Source organism: Aulonocara stuartgranti (genome assembly GCF_965226115.1).
Source record: "Aulonocara stuartgranti genome assembly, chromosome: 20".
Taxonomy (NCBI): domain Eukaryota; kingdom Metazoa; phylum Chordata; class Actinopteri; order Cichliformes; family Cichlidae; genus Aulonocara; species Aulonocara stuartgranti.
Window position 1 is genome coordinate 34485281 of NC_138956.1, and position 20976 is coordinate 34506256.

General features: G+C 41.4%; 1 protein-coding gene and 1 long non-coding RNA gene across 8 annotated transcripts in view; one reads left to right on the forward strand and one right to left on the reverse strand.

Annotated features, from left to right (window-relative positions):
- Positions 1–8411: 8411 nt before the first annotated feature.
- Positions 8412–19077, reverse strand: LOC309697221. 2 transcript variants are annotated; one of them, XR_014273772.1, is made up of 3 exons: positions 18835–19077; positions 12067–12112; positions 8412–8693 (listed from the first exon to the last, which is right to left on the reverse strand). It is a non-coding gene; the product is annotated as an uncharacterized lncRNA (long non-coding RNA). The 2 variants fall into 2 exon arrangements; XR_014273773.1 differs by lacking the exon at positions 18835–19077 and adding an exon at positions 13301–13451.
- LOC309697216 (membrane-associated guanylate kinase, WW and PDZ domain-containing protein 3-like) overlaps positions 10299–20976 on the forward strand; it is a 60569-nt gene continuing 49891 nt past the window's right edge. For all 6 annotated transcript variants that reach the window (XM_082518950.1, XM_082518955.1, XM_082518954.1 and 3 more), the window contains exon 1: positions 10299–10726. The gene's annotated coding sequence lies outside the window, so the exon portion shown is untranslated. The remainder of the gene's footprint in view (positions 10727–20976) is intronic.

A 20976-nucleotide genomic window follows, 5' to 3' on the forward strand; every position in this document is an offset into this window, starting at 1 on the left:
TTTATCTGATGTAAAATGTATAGAAATCATACATATACCAGCAAGACTGTACATCACTGTCACAACAGCGTTTCTTTTCATTCAAAGGCTTTATGGTTTTTTCCTATAATACCTGCTGGGCCGGTCTCTAGTCAAAATGCCCGGGCTGATTTTTTGTCCCAGTCCAGCCCTGGTGGAGGACATCTACTCATCGGAAATATGCTTGGGCAGGATACTAACACAGAGTTTCTCAGAGTGTGAATGAGTAAAGCACTTAACCATAGGAGGAAGTGCTTGTATGAATGGGTGAATGTGGCAAGTTTTACTTGGGCTTTGAGCACTCAGATATTTTAATTGTGAAAATCATTTTCACAATTAAAATGATCCAATTTCTCTAAAAGCTTAAAAGTGTAAAACATAAAAAGCCCAACATTTAACTAAAATTGCACAAATACAACATATCAAATGTTAAAAGGAGTATTTTTATTTTTAACGTTAACATTTTGAATTTGATGCTAGCATAAAGTCTCTACAAAAAGAGAGGGCAGGGCTGCCAATAAAACACATGACCGAGCATCTTCCAAACCCTGAAACTTAATCAGGTTTAAGGTTTAAGGTTATAAAAACGGCAGAGAGGCTCTGTCACGGTTAAAGATGGGAAGAGGTTTAAAGCTCTATAGATTACTACGTGGGCCACTAGGTAAAGAAATTAAGAATCTGGAGATTTCATCATGTAACGTAAATAATATCATTAAAGATTCAGAGAATTCAGAGAAATCTTTATACACCTGGGACAAGACTGCAGACTAATATTAACTGCTGGTGATCTTTAAAGACAGACTGCTTTGGAAATATCTGCATGTTCTCAGGAGCAGATGTGAAAATCACTGTGAGCAAACAGTTCATTCCTGCATTCACAAGTGCAGATTAAAACTATACAATGCAAAGAAAAAAATCATTAATGTGAAAACAAGCCAATCGGAAATAACTGAAATCATTTTTGGAAATGACTGAAACCTGCAATGAAGAGGAGACACATTATTATCAGAATCCACGTGCACATGGCGCGGGTGGCTTTCATATCTGTGAAGGCACAACTGGCCTCCTGCAGCCCACACCTTTCACCCCACTGAAAATATTTGAAGTGTTATGAAATAAAAATGAATAAAGCAGCTTGGATCCTATGGGGGAGGAACGGGGAAACATTTTTCTTTCAAAACTTTTTTCCACAAAATCAACAGAGTTATTTAAAAAATAAGAAGTGATACAGTTAGTTTGTGTTTTATTCCTGGCATTAAATTTAAAATGAGTATTTATTTGCTTATTTATCAACAGTGGTCTTGGTTTCAGATTTGATATGCTGATATGTTGTATTTGTTCTGCTGTCAGTTAAATGTTTCTGTTTTCAGTGACATTTTACAAATAGTTCTCACATTTTTGGAAACATTTCGTTTGCATTTTGTTTCATGACTAGCAGTGATTACAGTTTACAAGGAAATAATTTCTTTTGCTTTTATAAAACAATCAGCTGGGTTTTCACCAGTAAGCCTGATGCAGAGGGTGTTTGGGGCAAGCTGCATGTAAGAAGCTGACAGTGGAGGTAAGATTTCTGTGTAAAGATGCAGTTTTAATGAACATTGTTTAGTTTTAGTGGTTTAAATTCAGTTCAGGAGACAAACATTAACAGTACAAAGATGGCAAACTGTACATTGCACTAGCTGAGACCACATCCTCATTGAGGTTTGACAGTATTTAGCGACAGGTGGCGTCAGCATGAATTGAGGCTGCGGTTTGGGAAAGGCCTCAGAGGAGACTAACAGCGGCAGAGAATGAGTTCAGAGTATACAGAGAAGGATGCAGAGTGCCTCTACCAAAAGCTCTGGAAAAAGTCCTAGAAAACTTTCGAAGAGTTTCAGGACAATATTCAGTAAATACACAATCTAATCTTTGGGTGCAGCAGCTGTCATGCCAGCAGACTTTCAGTGCACAGGAAAACTCTCTGCTGTGTCCTACTGAGGCAAGATGGTTTTCATAGTGGATAACCTCCAGAATACCATTCAATAAATATCATTCTTCAGTTTTAACACTTAACAGCATCTGTTACTCTGGTGACTCTGGGTTCTCTCAGGATGCCCTTGTAGCTTCAGGATCCTACAATGTGCTCAGAGGGAAAAAATAATAAGATAGGAATACATTTCACTGTCCCACATGGGAAATTTGTCCTGAACAAACAGGCATACACATAGCTGCATTAAAATAATAAAAAATAACAATAAATTAAATAAATAATTAATTATGTTTATGTTTCCCATAAAGCAAACGTTCAAGTGCACAACAATGTGTCCTTTTAAACGGACTCTTTATTTAAAAGTGCAATAGAAGCTGGGAGAAATTAGAGCTGGTAGCAGTTTGTTTCACTGTCCTGGAGGGTAATACTCGTACTCTGAACAAGTCTCTGAATAACTCATAGTCTAAGCTGATTTCTCACATAAAAAGTCGACATGTTCTTCCTAGGAATTTGTCTATATCGTTCTCACTCCCGGGGCGTAGTATACCGACGTTTTGTCACGTCCCGCGGCGTTCCTGATGAACGCAAAGGTGACCTTCCGCGTTGTTACGGTCTGCGCCAGGTTATGGCTGAATTCCAGTGGAATGACGGTCCCGCGGACGTCCCAGCCATGTGTTCCAGCCCTAAACCAAACCTTATCCCTAACCCTAACGTTATTGCTAACCTGAACCAGCAGTTAAATGATGTAAAATAGTGTTTTCCAAAGCGATTTTAAGAAAATGAACGAACATGTGTAGATTGAGTCCAAACGGTTCTCATGTGTTCTACTTAGGAAGTGTTGGGTACCCGAAAGCGTAAAAAAGTTGACGATTTGTCACCTAGCGTAAAATATTAGGCTTAGGGAGTGAGAACGTGTTGAAAAGAAAAAGTTCAAGGCAGGCTCGAGTTTAAGTTCAGCCTGTATGGAGAAATTGCCTTTTAGACTTGAGTCACTGTGTCCGATAAGCTTTCTTTATGTCTCACTTTCACCATAACCTCAAGGTCTGTGTCTCCAAATATTCTTTGTACACTAATGGAAACCTGCTCAGACTTTAATGTTGCCTCAGCCTGGATGAGCTGAAACAGAAAAAAACATGGCACCGTCCACATACTTGTGATCGAGACTACAGATGGATGGATGGACAGAAGCTATGTCCCCATCAGATCAGAGATGAGAGGATGCAGGGCAGCGTGTGTGTGTGTGTGTGTCCCTAAGCTTCTATATTAAGCCCCTTATAATCCTCGTTGCTGCTGCTGCTGGACTCAGAGAGGATTTACCTCTTTCTCTCGTTTCACTCGTTTGTTGTTTCTCTCTAAATAAAGGACAGAATAAAAAAAAAACAGTCTGAACTCAATCCTGAAAGCATTTCGGATATTTACTGTTAAAATCAATCCTTTGGTTCATGCATAATCTTCTTTTCCAAGTCAAACCAAAAAGTGTTAAAAAAAATTAGATTTTTGTGTTTCCAGCCTGTTTTAAATAAAACCCATCACTTTACTGAATGCGTAGCAGCTGGAGCTAAAGATCAATTTCCAGGTAGAAAGCATGTGACAGTCAGGTGCCACTCTCCAGAGGTCTGAAAGAAGTCAACATGGAAGTTTCAAAAATGATTGCAGTTCCTCTTATGTCCACTTGAGGCTGGCTTCCATATGCACCTTTATAGCAGAACTAAACACCCTGGTCTAAAAAACAAAGAAAGAAAAAGAAAGGAAAAAAGTTTAACATCAGTCCAGTCGTTTATTTATTTATTTATTGTTACTCATCCATCCAGAACATCGGGTTTAACTGGATTTCTGTATTTTAAACCTCATGCTGATGCAAAAGTTCAGCAAAGAATGATTTTTAAGTAAGATGAGAACTTTCTGAAAAGTCATCTTTATTTTACAGAAGTTTTATTGAATCAGTTTTTTCCTTTTGTATCTTTGCCTGGTTTGGTAATAGGACTCTAAACAACAAAAATGGATTGTGACTTCTGGTAAAACCTGCCAGCAAAATCTCAGGATGTTGGCAAGACGGGCTTTTGGGCACTTTTAACAACCATGAGCTGTTAAAGGCTCATTCTGTTATTACTTTTAGCCACCCAGTCCACAGTGACTTTGACTCTTTACCCTCTGGCTGTTGTTTTAGAGTAGCTGTAAGGAGAACCGAAAGACTCGAGACTTCGTCTATTCCTACTGCAAACCATCGCCTTAATGACCAATATCCACTTCGGGGCTTTTTATCATTATTTTTATTCTACTTTTATCTTTTTTTTTTCATTTGTTGTGACACTGTTTTATTCTTATGCATTGGATATGCGTCTCCATGTCTTTGGTCCTGGTTGTGTGTATGTTGAACGTCCTTATTATAAGTATGTATGTTGCACACACAAGTTTCTGCAAGACCAAGTGGTCAGAGCAGGACCTGCAGGGAGCGATTGAAAAACAGCCCAGAGATGCAGCACATACACAGGCAGAGAGACAAAAGTAAAGACAATAAAAATAAAAATGAAACACAGAAACAACCAAAAGCAAAAGTTATGAACGTCAACGTCATAAAAGTAACTCATGCCAGAAACAAAGGTATTAATAGTCAGGCAAACCATCTGCAGTCTAAAGTATTACAGTATCACAATAAATCCTGCTGTCTCAATTTTTTCCCCATAATCCATATGGATGATGACATCATCTTTTGTATTAAAAACTGATCTTTGCTGCCTCCTGCTGGATTAAAACGGCATCACAACCAGTGTAGACTACAAAGAAGATGGAAAATAGGGTAGAAGAAAGAAAATAGTCTAGAGAAAAGAAAAGAGAAGGAAGATGCAGATGAGATACAAACGAGGTATTAGTAGAAAGGAGGAGGAGAAGGCGAGGAAAATTACAGAGCAGGAAGACGACGTTAGATCCTAGAAGACTCGTGGGGTTTTCTGTGTGATTGTTTTCCTCTCTCGAGAGTTTTAAATAAAAAGTCTTCCAGTGGAGTCTGTCAACCTTTGCAATGACAGACTTGAGGTGTGTGCATACACCTGTGTTTGAAGGTGTGTGCTTTTTAAAAATTATTATTTTGGGCCTTTTTTCATAGAGACAGTAAAGCAGAGAGAGAGGAAGACATGCAGAGAGGCTGCAGTTCAGACTCGAACTCGGTCCTCCTGCACCCTGGCCCTACGGTCACCGGCTCACCCACTAAACCGGTGTACAGTTTGCGCTCTGTAATCAACTTTGTGCTGTAGTCGTATTATTCTCACATGAGATTATTTTAACAAACCAAGCACATTTTTCCTGATAATGATTTTTATCCTCCTGTACCTTTACTGTATAAAGAGCTTAAACCTCCAAAGTTTCAGGAGTGTTAGTCTTTATAAGAAGTGTTTGTGAACTAAAAATCAATCAATCCCAACGCAGGGGGAAATAATTCTGTCAGGGAGACCTACCCTTGGCACGACAGCTGTTGTGCAGGTGAAGCCAAAGGCAAGATATGCTTCATCATATGTTCTAGTCTTTGGCTTGGAAGCATATTTGGCAATGTTTCAACCTCTGCTTTGCATTTTTTTGGGAACGCTGTCAAGAAACCTGTCCATTATGCTAGCAGTGTCCAAGCATTCTTTTTTATTTCTTTTTCTTTTATTCATACCGCCCCCTACTGCAATGGCTGTGTGTGCCCCCCACTTTGGGAACCACTGGCCCAACCGGTCGCAGCAGATGGCCCCTCCCCCCGTCAGCCTGGTTCTGTTGGAGGTTTCTTCCTGTTAAAAGGGAGTTTTTCCTTCCCACTGTTGCCAAAGTGCTTGCTCATAGAGCTCAGACCTGCTGACCCCATTCTGTGATTTTACATGTCCTACCACTTCATGGCTGAGTTACTGTCATTTAAAGTTGCCTCCACTTTGTTATAACATCACTAACAGCTGACTGTGGAATATTTAGTGACTCGTTGCACAGGTGGCATCCTATCTCAGGACCACGCTGGAATTCATTGAGCTCCTGAGGGTGACCCGTTCCTTCACAAATGTTTGTAGAAGCAGTCTGCATGCCTGGGTGCTTGATTATACACCAGTGGTCATGGAAGTGATTGGAACACCTGGATTTATTGATTTAGATGGGTGATGAAACAAAAGTGATGTTTGTGGACAAATTCCTGCCTTATAAAGCCAGTAAATGAAAACTCTCCTGGAAAATGTCCATTTTCTGTGGACAGGCTCCGAAAGTTAGTAAGGACCATAGATCAGTGGATTGGTGCTGCTTTATACAATAACCAGGCTGAAACAACCTTGAAAACACAACTGTAATTAGTAGAGGAGCAAAACGCATTTATTGAGGGGGTAAAAAAACAAAAACATAGAGACTTGTTTTCCTGAGATAATGAGATATAGTCCATCTAAAGCAATAAAACAGAACAGAAGTTCTGAGCAACCCTTTCATGAACACACAAAAAAACGCTGTTTTTCTGACTTAATGAGACCCCAAAGTCCAGCATGGAGGAGGGCCTACAGCGTCTGCTGCTAATTAGCTGAGCCCTCCAACAATATTATTGCTCAAACCTGCAAGTATCTCAGTGTTTCAGACCCAAACTATTTTTTAAAACATGGATTAAAGTAAGCAGGGAAGGCAAATCGAGCTCTGAAGTGAGACTCGTTTAGGATTTTAAAATATCTCATTAATAGAAAAATGCAGCAGATTTGTTTTTTAAGGAAAAGTTTTCTCGGAAATCTAAGTTAATGTGCTCATTAATGAGGAAAAAGAGGCCAACTTGTTTTTCTCATATAAGCGTGTCATGCTTCGGCAGATTAATGCACCGACAGTTTCAGATTGAATAGGTGTGACTCTATGAGCAGCTGAAGGAACATAAGCTGGCTTTGAAGCCGTGTAAGATTTTGAATTTAGGAGTTTTATTTCTAAATGGGATATTCCCTCACTCGGATCTTGATATTTGTTGTGCAGAATGTCTTCAGACGTCACTGTCAAGATCTGAAGCTTCAGTTCCTCCTTACACAGATAAATGTACAGGAACACACACTACAAATGATGAAGTGCTCATTAGGTCTCATATGACAGTACAGAGACAGTAATGGACCAGAGAGAGAGAGAGAGAGTGTGTGTGTGCACGTGCCTGTATGCCTGTCTTTGTGAGGACCAGCACAAGTTTAAAACCTTTTGGGGACTTTGCTTACAGTCTTAATTTTGAGGATTTAGACCAGTTTTAAGATTCAATTTAGAGTCAGGCGCAGGTTCAGGGTCAAGGACCTGGGACTGCAGTAGTTCTTGCAAACATACCACCGCACTGAAATACAAACAGTGTGTGTGTGTGTCTGTGTGTGTGTTTCCCAGGAGAGCTCATACCGCAGAAACAAAGAGCTATTTATTAGCGTATCCACCTGTAAATCACCACAGAGACCACAGACAGGGTAGAGTCCCATCCACCCACTCGATAAGACTGAAAACATAATAGTAATAAAACTTTATGCGATTCATATTTATATATTTAGAGTATGAGAACACATAACACCACCACAAGAGAGAGAGATGATCATTTTCACTTTGAATGCGTCCAATGTTAATTTAAATTACACATTTTCATTTATTTTAAAAATGCTGAAGTCTCCTTCTTTTAAAGACATGTAAAGACATTATGTGATGTTTAGCAGATATAATAGTAAGTTTTACACTCGCTCGCAGCGGTGAGGAATCTGACTGCAGATTTATTCTTTTATTTTGGTCAGAATGAGCAGCACACTCTCCTGCAAGTCTGAGGTCATGAGGAGTCTCAGCCAGATTGCTCTCTCCGAGCTTGTGGATGACTCGAAAACTGAAGTGGGAGTTCAAAAGCATCATGTTCATAAGTGGGAGTAGAGTAGTGAAGTGATGAGTTTGCAGTGGTAAGGAGATGACAGGAAAACTGTCAATGTGCTGGCTGGTGTATGTTCTTTTACTTTGGTCTTCTGGGTGTCTCTGTCATAAACTAGGGTTTGTGTTGGACTCACGACACAGGACTCTGAACAAAAGTTGAATAGGTTTATTTACAAGAAAGTCAGAGACTAGACTTGAGACAGAAAGGGTTTCCAAGTAGCGAAGTTCAAAGCTCCAACAGGTTAATCCAGAGTTTCCTTTCTCCACAACAATCTCTCTCGGATCCACCTCCAGGTTTCTGCAGAGAAGAGAAAGAAATGTAAGCAATGTTAATGGAGTGAAACAGCGCAAACACACATGTTGAAGGAAGCAGTGATAGTGATAGTTCAACAATCAGGCACCAACTCAAGGTCTGACTTGGTCTTTCGTAGCCAGAGAATCAGGTGATTACCAACAGGTGAGTTCATCACTTTCAGGTGTGCAGGACCAAAGTGCAGGAATCCAGAAGAGACCCCGCCCCTGAAACACAAAGGTGTTTTAATTGTTCACAAACATGCTTTCATATACACAGACAGAGAGAGAGAGCATCAAAGAGGAGAGAACGACAGAAAGACGGAGTCAGCAGGGGAAGACTGGAGGACCATGACAGGTGGAGAACGGACAGACTGGGAAACTGAAGAACTGAACACACCTCGAAATAGCTGTCCAGAGATGTGTTGTAGCTGCCCAGCTGAGCCTCTCTGAGAGCGAGGGAGTGTTGAATAGGTCTGAGTCTGCTGAGTCCATTCTCTGGACTGATCATTGTCATAAACCAGGGTGTCGGTTGGAGTCAAGACGCAGGAGTCTGAGGACATTTCAAAGGTCATACAAATACAGACAACGAAGAGAATTAACCATTTACACACTACAGAAATCTAGTTTCCTCGTTTATTGCATCTAGTAGTAAATGTGACGTTTCGAGCGCACTTAATCACGGATGATGGATCACAGTGACCATGACCAGTGACAATATTATCCAATCAGAGACTCACATAGGAGTAATACATGTTGCCTTGGCCTGAGTCAAAAATCAGTACTTAGAAAATAAAAAAGAAACAACAGGAAACAAATAACAAATAACCCAGGAACAAACAGATGGACAGATGTAAAACCTACTCAGCCAGTTAACCACATATCCACTCAGGTGAGCAAGTGACTGATAGAGAGCAGGAGAGGAAGAAAACTGGCAAGAAACAGAACAAAAGAAGAGGAATTACAAAATAAAACACCTCTAATTATAAGCAATAAATCCAGACCCTCATATGCGATACAAGATGGATGGATGAATGGATAAAACATACACAAGGTGTATGTTTTACTAAAGGCAGAGTTTGAAACTATGTGTTGTCCGGTGTTTCTCTGTGTGAGGATCTTTTTTATTTCTCTTTAGCATGAAGACGTATCTACAGACCTGAAGGACATCAGGAACTCTGCAGTCAAAAGTGGAGGAGCAACCTGCAGCAAGCACACCAGAAGAGCCAAGCTTTGAACTGAGGTCCTTACTTAACATTGCTGTGATGAATAAACTTTGTGAAGTATGCGTCACTTTGTGTCAACTTGTGAGTCGTTTTTGTTGTTTTACATCTCTTTGTATCTGTTTCTGTCATCAACATAATCCACAACCACTTATACTCCTAGAGCTGAAACCTTCCACTAAATGCAGAAAAAAGGAAAAGGAGAATTTGAAAAAGGAAACAAAGAGTTTTTCCAAAGTTCACAGCAGTGCATTTCGTTTTCTCCAGCTGTTGTATCTTCCTCTGTAACGTCTCTGAATCTCTGTCCTCCCGTGCTCATATAGCTGAAAATACACACAGAGGCTGATGCTGCGCTGCATGTGGCAGGTTAATAGAGGTGCACGACAAGCAGTTGTGATGTCATTTTTGGCGCGAGCCTCTGTTCGCAAGGACGACAATGGCGAGGATAAACTGCCTGTTAAGCATTTGAACCCTGTGGGCATAGTCGGGCCCCTGCAGTGTTGCACAGAACTATCAGTTTATAGCTATGGCTCACACACACACACACACACACACACACACACACACACACACACACACACACACAGAGTCATGTTCCTGTAACCTCAAACCCAGTGTGAGTACTGAAATGTGATGAATTACATAATGAGGTTTTGGTTTTGTCCCCCAGAGGGAGCCGAGTCCCCACAACGTGAGTACGCAAACTGATGTCCTCACAATATCACGAACACAAGAGCACACACACACACACACACACACACACACACACACACACACACACATTAACAATACACACAGATACTCACACTCGCTGATGTCAGCCTATTGCCCCAACCACACCCCCCACACATCACGCAGACTCCTCCCTCTGAAGGTGGAGCTCCCCCCCACCACCACCACCCCTTACACATTATCATCAGACCCTCTTTCCGCTGTGTGTGAGGAGAGAGAGGGAGGGCGGTAGAGAGACATTAACTTGTCATTGCTTTCACAGTGTAGTAAAAGCCCCATTAAGCTGGTGCTGCTGCTGCTGCTGCACAGTTACCTGCGGGCATCACACACGCACACACACTCAGTCATACAGAAAGACACGTGTACGTTGCGCTCAGTGTTTCTGTGTAACAGTGTGTGTGTGGTCTTCCACCTTTCAGCGCTTTGCATTTTTACCTGCAGTGGAGATCGTGCACACGCCCCCCCCTCTCTCTCTCACTCACTCTCTCTCTCTCGGCGCGCACGCTCCTCGCGCATGCACGCAGCAGCAGCAGCGGCAGCAGCACCGAGGGAGCGATCAATACGCTAAAAGCCCGGAGAGGATTTAAACCGGAGCGGAGAACCGGAGGGGGACTCGGCAGGAATTATGAAGGTAACGGAACAGCAGAGGGGGGTCCCGGTTTGGCTTTTATTTGCTCGGCTCCGGGGCGCGCGCGTGCATGTGTGCGCTCGGCCGTTTTGACCGAGAAACCCGGTTTGTCGGAGCGGTTTCTGTTTTTTTCATTTTGTTCCTCTTGCAGGTACAAACGGCGCTGTCAGCAGATCCACAGCCGACCCATGCAGCCTACTGTCCGGGCTCAGGGGCAGCGGGCTGTCGGTCGCATCCTCCATCAGCACCACGTCTTTATGTGTGTGTGTGTGTGTGTGTGTGTGTGTGTGTGTGTGTGTGTGTGTGTGTGTGTGTGTGTGTGTGGCACCGTGTAAAATCAGAACTGCGAGTGTAAAGTAACAGCTGGTTTGGGATCAGTGTGAGTGGACGGGTGACACTGTGTGTGTGTGTGTTTACATGGTGACAAGCAGCTGGGTCTGCGCTATAGAAGCCGCTCTTTGTCTGCTCTGACCGTTTGTCATGAATGGCAGCAGGAGTAAGAGGAAGAGGTGTATACATACAGGAGGAGAGGGGTACAGTGGGGTGATGAAGAGTACATTAAGGAGGAGGAGGAGGAGTTGTTGTGTAAAACACTCCACACTGCAGAAGGTGTTTTAACCTGAAGCTGATTTACTGCCAAGGATGGAGAGATTAGGAGGAGACCTGAGGGAAAATAACGTTTTGGGTTTTGTTATCATTGTAGTGGAGAGGACAGGGTGTGTTGTCAGGGAGGAGGAGCTGGTTGTAGTATCAGATTGTGGGTGATGGTGTGTTTATGTATGTAATGCGTGGAGTGTTGCTGGATGCTGCAGAGCTGTGAGGATGCTTTTAATCTGAGCTGTTCTGATGAAGAGTGATAAAAGGGGGTAAAGTGGGGGGTGTATCTGGCAGCCAGCTCTAGGACACTCTGCTGAAGGAGCAGCTAAACAGAGAAGCAGTTAAACGTTTCAAACTGCGCAGAATGGAAATGTCTCCACACTGGATAAAACTGCCATCAGTCAGCTCTTTTCCATTTTCAGTGCTCGCGCTCTGGTCCAAGAAGAAAAGTGTGCTCCAGCGTTTTTCTGTGGGGTCACAGTGTGGAGGGCCTGAGGTTTGGTGCTGGAAAATAACAAAACTGGACTTAAATGTAGGGTTAATGGTATTAATGAATCGATCACAGATGCAGATACCAATGCATTTTCATCCACGATCATCATGTGGTGCTTTTTAGGCTGGATTTAAACTTTGCTTTGTAAAATAAAATTAAAGATGTATTCCCGTTGTTGACATAATTTATTTGCGTTGCTTTGATTTCAGCTCAGTGTGAGAGTCTTTACTGTATGTACAGGTGTCTCCCTTACCTGCTTTCACCGTGTTCATTCCTCACAGACACCTGACCCGATGCGACTGAAAGTGAAACAATATTAATCAGGGTTACTCTGCCTGCATCCACCCGTCAATTCAGCCCCTCCCACAGTCCAAAGACATGCATGTTCAGGTTAAGTTTGAGGTGGATGCAGGCGCGAGCATGCATGCGTGATTGTCTCATTATCTGTCTTTGCAATCAGATAATGCATGGTTCATGTGCACAGAGGAAGGCTGAGTGACATTTTCCTACTGAATTTGATTAGTTTGTGTTTTGTGTTGAACTGTTAAGAATGAATGAACAGATCAAACTGACATCCAGTCCAAATATACGGTTGGATCACTTATCCCTACACTTTATCAAACATGCGATTATAGATCAGCTCAAGGTAATGAAAAAACACAAAAATATGGGAAACTAATGAAAATGTCACTCCCAAGCCCGGGTAAATGGACAGGGTGTCGGGAAGCGCATCCGGCATAATATTTAGGCCAAATCAAACATGCGGATCATAAACTTTATAGATCAAAATAAAACAAAATAGTAAAGATAAAGGTTAAAACAAAAGCCCATGTGTATATATATATATATATATATATATATATATATATATATATATATATGTGTGTGTGTTAGGGGTGCAACGATACACAAAATTCACGGTTCGGTTCGGTTCGATACTTTGGTGTCACGGTTCGATATTTTTTCGATACAAAAAAAATGTTCATGCCTTTTTAATTTGTCATTTATTAAACTTATAAATATATATTTTAACTCAAAAGTACAGTTTTTAAATTTAATGTTGCTGAAACAAAAGTAATTAAAAAAATAAATCTGATTGAGGAATCACTCATCTTTGGAAAAGAGAGTTTATTACAGAGAAATGGCTCTTCCCAAAATAAAAGCTATACTATACACTTCTTCTGGGCTATATTCTCAGCAGCATATTGTAGCGGGTCAGGGCTGTTCGGGGTTCTGTTTGTACAGTTATGTTTTGTTTATGTTGCCATAGTGACGGGTGACGCCTAGTCCTGTCAGCGTTAATCTCGTTGAAATGACGTTAACGCCACAACACGGCAAATCTCCGTTAACGAGCTACCCCTGCATGGGGCTAGACGGCCAACACGTTAACGAGCTAACTGCGCTAACACACTAGTTCCCACCCATGTAATTGAGCATTGCGTGGCACATTCAACATACTGTTTTACTTTAGTCCTTGACGCGCTTACCTTCAGGGTCATACGTCACATGAAAACCAAAATAAATAAAAGGAGAGCTTAACTTCTGTCTCGCTAGCTTGCCCTGCGCTCTTCCTTCTGGCAATGCTGTCTGTGTTGAACGCTCAGTGGATCTGCGCTCGACAGTGCAGCCTAGGCGGCGTAGTCGAACGCAGATTCACAGAGCGCTCAACACAGACAGCATCGTCAGAAGGAAAGTTGATAAAATAAATTACAAAATTTGTATTGTTCAATACATATGCGTACCGAACCGAAAGCACTGTATCGAACGGTTCAATATCGATACGAGTATCGTTGCACCCCTAATATATGTATATATATATATATATATATATATATATATATATATATACACATATATATATATATATATATATATATATATATATATACACACATATATACACACATATATATATATATATATATATATATATATATATATATATATATATATATATATATATATATATATATACACATGGGCTTTTGTTTTAACAGGAGTTCACCCATTCAGATCAGCCAAGCTTAACCCAGCGTACAGATGACAGTTACAGCTGGTGTGATTTTTATTTTACAACTTACACCTCTGGCAGGGCGAGTTTCACTTTTTCCCGTTATGAAGGAAGGTTTATAGCCCAGCAGATCAACATGGCTTTGCTCCAGCCGCCGTCACGGAGACAAAGAAATCGGCTTTTATGTCTTACATGAAGTGGAAGTAATTTTGTTTTTGGCACTATGTTGCATTATGCATATCTGATGTTTGTTTTTTGAAATGGGCATGTGAGAATGGATGACTAATAAATGAAGCCGAGCCTGAAAAATAAAAATGAAAAACGTTACTAAAAATAAAGATTATATAGACCCCCCCCTGCCCACCCCCACACCACCCTCCACTACCGTTCGGGGACACTGGCGACCATCTCTGTCCTGTTTGTTTGAGAGCCGAGGTTTTCAAGTGTCTCTTGAAGCATTCTCTCAGCCTCACATGTTTAATTAATGCCTGTTTCTGAAGTCTTTTGCACACATGACGTCACATGGCCGTGTCCAGAGTGTTATTCTAGAACAATGTTCGACATTTGATCTTTTTTAATATGTAGAAAACAGGGGGAACTATTCTGATTCGGATGGAAATGCTGTGTATGGTTTAAACGAGGAAGCTGCCTGTGTAAATCACACATAAGGAAGCAGACATGATACTCGTTCAGTGCAGCGGACTATTACCTGCTGCTGCTGTTACATTGGTGCAATGGGGACCTGGCAGGTAAAAGAGTCTTTAATGTCCAATCCAACTGCATCAGGCCTTTTTGTTCTCATTTTCACCTCCATCAGATGATGTCTAGAAGACTTCAGGGCTACAGTGCATGTGTGAAAATGGCTTATAGAGCTGGTTCAGGGATTTTTAGCCTCTGAAAAGGACTCTGAAAAGTCTCAGCAGCCTTTTTATATGCACTTTAGTAAAAGACGTGACGTACGTCAGAGGTATATTCCTTTCTAGCCTTCAGGAGCTGATGAGGCTTCTCAATAGGAACACCTGTATCCTCAGTAAACCTTTTCTCAATGTTTTCCTCTGTGCTCGTCTGTTTTTAGAAACACTTGGGAACCATATCTGATGAGAAATTGATCGATTGATTGAGCTAGCATGTGTCGTGCTTCCTGTCTTTCACAGCAGGATGAAGACTGGAGATATTTTCGTGCAGCTCATTATAAACATGGATTTGTGGATTCAAGCTGAAGTTGTTGTCAAGGTTTAAATGTTTGATCTTCATCACTGTGCCTCGGTTTCGACCGGGTCACACACAAATATGTTGATGGACAGGAACCTCTTAATGATGCCACTTAATTAGGAACAACTCTAGACTTTGCCCCAGAGTTCCTGTCTTGCTTTTTAACAATATCAATCTTTTTTTTTAAACTGTTCCTTTTGTTTGTGCTGAGAGGGTGGAGCTGGAGAAACTTGGTGAGAAAGGCAAATCTTTTGCAGTTGCATGAAATTCTCAGAGGCAGAATTTTAAACAGATGCTTGAAACATTTCTCAAAGATTTAGCTCCATGTTGACGTCACAGAATCATGCAGCTGGTGCAGATTTGTGCGCAGCATCTTTTGAAATGGTCTGTTTGACTGAGATCTGGTGACTGTTGAGGCCATCTGAGTCAACTAAACTCATTGTTATGTTCCAGAAACCAGCCCGATGTTGTGTCTGTGCATTTTTTTAAAGAAGCAGCATGGCTTCAGTGTGATAAAATGCAAGAGACCGTCTGCTGCTTCTTTCTCTTAGAGAAATATAAATGCAGCCAAAAATCACAGCTCAGCCGTAGGGGTGGGCGGTATAAACGGTATATGGTAGAAACGATATAAATTTGGCCAACGGTAGAGATTTTGACTATACCGCTCTATCACGATAGCGCATGTTGGTGGTGTCATCATGCTGCACCTGTTTTGGTCGAAAGCATCGCAGCGGCTACAAACAATATCATCTGCAAATTATGCCGGGCGACAATATTAGCGAAGAGATGAAACATTTTTTAGAATATGAGGAAAGCCAAAAACTGCGCTTCCTCCACTTCCGTACCATTGATTCATTAATGTTGAATTCTCTCGCAGCTGCTCTGTTCCCATGTTGTTGCAGTATATTAATGACTAACCTCATATTGTGGATGGATTATCTCAGTTGTTCTCCTGACTGAAGTTTGGTCCATTTACAGCATCCTGCCATGCGATTGCATTTGTTCCTAACCCTCACATTAACTTTTATCGAGTGGAAAAAAGTTGGCTTCATCCTCCAGCTTCACTATGTTTGTTATGCTAATGTAGCTGTGTTGCTAGCGATCACGTAGCACCAGCTAGTCCAACTTCAGTAACCCTACAAACGTCACTGCTGTTTAGTTTTCTGTCTTCATTTATGTTGGAAGTGATAGCAGAGCTGTACGTTTTATTTTTTTCAGAAATCTCTGAGTCAGAACATGCAATATCATTTTTAGGTGGAAACTAGCGAGCTAACTTCCTGCTAACTTCTAACGCCGTTAAATTTAATAAATTCTGTTTTCATGGATGCCTGGATGTTAAACTTAATTGTTACACCTGGTAAAGCAGCAACGCTGATCATTTTATTAAAGATGAAAGAATTTAGACAGTTTTTAACTCTTAGTGATGCTGCAGAGTTCATTTGACTTTGGGACCTGAAGCGGACAGAGTTTTGGGCTCCTGACTACGGTAGCCGTAATGCTCCGACAATCCATCAAGTGGTGCGGCTTCGTACTTTACCAAAGTCGTACTAAAACATTTTTGACAGATTTTTGAGCGCCATGTGCCACATAAAATCAGTTTGAGGTCAGTAAGCACAACCAGAATTCATACATAAGGTGTATCCGATTATAAGGCGCACTGTCAATTTTTGAGAAAATTAAAGGATTTTAAGTGTGCCTTATAGTGCGGAAAATACGGTATACAGAAGAAAAGACTATCGTTACCGCACATGCTTCAAATTATACCGCGATATGGATTTTAGGCCATATCGCTCAGCCCTAGCTCAGCCTGTAACTCATGAGATGGGTGGTTCTGTCAGTGAAAATTAAAAAAAGGTCACGAGGTCCTGGGTTTGAAGCCCCCGACCAGCCGAAGCCCTTCTGTGTGGAGCTTCTGTTCTTTTCATGTCTGCGTGGGTCCTCTCCTTCCCCCTAAATGATTGCCTGTCTCTATGTGATAGTCTGGCAACGTGTCCAGGGTGTACCCTGCCTTTCACGCTATGAAAGCTGGGATAAGCTCCAGCTCCAGCAACCTTGAATTAGATTGGCAGTATGGATGAAGAATGGTTGGAAATTTCAAACAGGCTTTGATTATTGACTCTTCTCGTGAGCATTGAAGCCCGAAAACATCTTTCAGCACAGCTCTGTCAGAAATATGACATTTGTGTTTACAGCAGTTCTGGGTTTTGCTGTTTGAGTGGTTGGTTTGGTTGCAGAGGTTGTTGGTGGTCTTCTGTGCACACTGCTTTGGGACTTGGATGATGGAGTTTTAACTATGGGTGTGAACGCTGCAGTTACATAATGGCATTGATGTACATGGAGGAAGGCTGAGTGACATTTTTCTGCTGAATTTGATTAGTGTGTGTTTTTTCTACCCTGGTCTTGTCTTTGCACTAGTGCACAGAAATATGATTCTATAGACTCGCTGCACTGGTGCTGTATAGTGATATAAAATAAAAAGGAGAAAACACTCTCAGAACTAAATTGAATTCTCTGTTGTGCATGTCATCAGTTTTCTCCCATGCATAGCTCTATACGGCTTATTTTATTTATTTTATTGATCGTCAGTCATCTGCATCACAGGTGTTGCTGTACTTTCAATCTTGTACTGAGTTGCAGAAGTCTTTGGTTGCTGCAGTTTCAAATATTAAATACAGATTATTACTTTTCTTTATTACTTTCCCATAAGTATAGAATATGTAACTTATTATGTAAACTTTGTACAACAAATAATGTGTTTTACATATTTTTTTTCAGAAGGGTTCATCACTCTGTTTCTCAGTTTTCCCTCTTGCACCATGAAGGTCAGTCACAGAATTCCATTGTACTCTGTGCAATGCCAATAAAGGTTCGTTCATTCATATGTTAATGACTCAAGTGTCTGCCTCACCTGAAGTCATTAAACTTTCCTCCAAAAGTATTAAAAGAGGAATGTAAAATGAGGTAGTGGGGTTAAGAGAGAACAGCTTTATGAAGCCAGCAGAGAAGAGTGTTTGAAGTGTGTGAGGTGAGAGCAGGCAAGGTGTTGCCCTCGGGTTAATATTTATCCAGGGCTCCAGCAGGTGACAGATTACTGAACTCATGAACAAACGTAGCAGAAATGCAACAGAACAACAGAGCCGAGTCAACACAGAAAACGACCGAGCAAACAGAGGAGTGGACCGAAGAGCAGTGCCGGCTGTGTTCACAGGATGAAATATTAACACGATTACGATCATCACAGTCCTAATGAGTCCGGAGGCTCGACGAGTCTGAGGCTCAAACTTTCATCGTACCAGAGAGCTAAACAGCTGAACGGATAATAAATGTCGAGGAAGCTTCGCTGCTCAGTTTCATTTCACAGCGTGCAGATTAAAGCTGCGGCGGGCAGAAATCTGGAAACACCAGTGAGTCAGTGCAGGGGTTTGATGTATTGCATACTGCAGCCCAGTGCTTAGGAATGGGTATTGATAAGATTTTCACGATTCCGATTCCATTTTCGATTCTGTTTAACGATTCGATTCGATTCTCTTATCGATTCTTTTTAAAAAGGAGAACACTAAGGTCGATTAGCTTAGAACTTTGTTTTATATCTTCTCTTTGAACAAGATAGAAATTTAGGAGTAACATGGCCTTACAAACCCAACAGTGAGATCTTAAGAGATCCACAGCCTACGGATGTAAAATAATAAAATAAATATTCTTCTGTAGCAATAACAAAGTATAACATAAATTATTCTGTAGCAATTACACAAGAATATCCAGTAATGTCCCTGCCTACAATTAAACACATTCACTTACTGAAAATCGGGGCATCTGCTGCGGCAAATGGGTGCAAGCCTTTGACCACAAACTGAGTCACTGCTCGGTGACATTCGTCTATCCTGGCCTGAAAGGAGACGCTACCGGTAAACTGCAACGAGAACTGCCAGCGTCTGAGCTAGCCAGAGTCTGTCTGTCTGTCCCATCATGGTCACCTAAATGCACAGTAATGGCAGGTTTTGTAATAAGGCAGATCGCGCTAACATAATATGCACTGTTAGTTGATTATTTACCTGCCGCATTAACGGGAGACGACGTGCAAACGTTACCGCTGCTGCTGGGTTGAGATTCACGAGTCTGGAGCGGAATTAAAAACACGACATTCATTTAGGTCATCGTGTGTTTTGTGAGCAAATGCTTTTGCATATTCGTAGTGTTTCCTCCCTTAAATGAAATATCTACTTTGCAAATATTGCAAGTTTCCCTGTTGTCATCCGTTCTCGTAAAGTATGACCAAACTTTTTAGCGTTTGAGCCGCTTAGGCGCCGTGTTTCCTGCCAGGTAAATGACGCTCCGCAACGTGGTGACGTCATTCGGGGCGACTGGAATCAATAAGGGAATCGTTTGCAAAAAGTGGCAAACTATTCCAAGGAATTGAAAGAGTGGGAACCGGTTTTCAACAAGAACCGGGTTTCGATACCCATCCCTACCAGTGCTACTGTAAAGTTAGCAGCTTAGCTTTCCAGCTGAAGAACAGCATGCTGAGAATATTATTGCCATACTTGTTCAGAATGTATACAACATGAATGCAGACACTGTGGTTTTGAACATCATCTGTTTAGAACCACGACTCGAAACAAGGGTGGAGAGTAGTGAGGTTATCCGCTAATGTTAGCAAAGCTCAGTTAGCAAGATGCATCCATCTATCTGCTAATGGATAAACAACAGATTAATAAGCCAGCTAAACACAACATTGTAACACAACAACCGTTGAGATTTCTCATGTGATGTCATGTGTACATTACTTAAAAGTTGTTTGCCATATTGGATGTGGATACAACCACTGGTTGCTAGCAAAAATGGGTATTCACCAAATGGTTGGCAGTGGTTCCTTGAGGTTGCTCGGTGAAAGAAGTTGCAAAGAAGCCAAAAATCTCCTAGTGATTGCTTTGGTTGCCTGTTGTTTTTCCATGTTTGTCTGAAAGTACTTAACAAGTACCAGAGTAGGAGTAAGAAAAAGTGTAACCCAAAGTGGAAATGGCGAGGATTCACCTTCAAATTAAAAGCCGACAGCCAACATGTTTCATAAGGCACAACTTTTACCTTGAAGGAAACGGTCTCTGTGTCCAGTTTGTGTTTCACTTTTTACAGCTCACTACAGCTCAGAGTAGCTGGACAGTGTTTGTGGACATGTCCATCATTTCTATTCAAACTAAGACCACAGAGGTTTCTGGCAGCTGACTGGGGGAATACGCATTTTCCCCTAGCGACAGGTGGCTGCCAGATGGTCACTGGCCAGTCTCTGAGCTTGTGTAACTGGGGCTTTATTCACTTGATCTTACATTGTCACTATGATTGGGACACGTCCAAAATGGCAGCCAAGTAAAAGTCACATGATGAGTCACATGTTCATAAAACCTCATTGTACAATATGTAGCCCTAATAAAAGTGTAGCCCACCAGGATTCCTGCACTTAGTTTCACGATAGCTGTTCATCAGTGACTGTCCACTCAGTCTGTTGTCAGTCATTGTCGTCTTCTTCACAAATCTGATTTCTATGTTCCCGGCTTCTTATCCGATTGGCTGAATCCGTCCCGAGACTTCGCTGCGTTACAAACTCTGACTTGTTTGTTTTACAGAAAAGCAAAATAATTAAAAGATGTTTTTGTTTGCTTTTAGTCACTTGCCAGCTTCTTGTTTGCTTGTTTACAGAAAAAATAAACAAAACCCAACATCTCCAGACTGCTGATTAAGCACCCAAAATGTTAACTTGAAAATGAGTTTAACAGCAATTATCCTTCTGCAAATGTGTTTGGATCACAGCATGAGATGATTCAGACACAGCGCAGATCAAACACATTAGCCAAAGAAAAAAATCCTAAGATCCAAGATCTGCTGTTAACTATTGCAAAGACTGAATTTTCAAAACAGTGTTAAAAAATCTGTACCTACAAGATTATG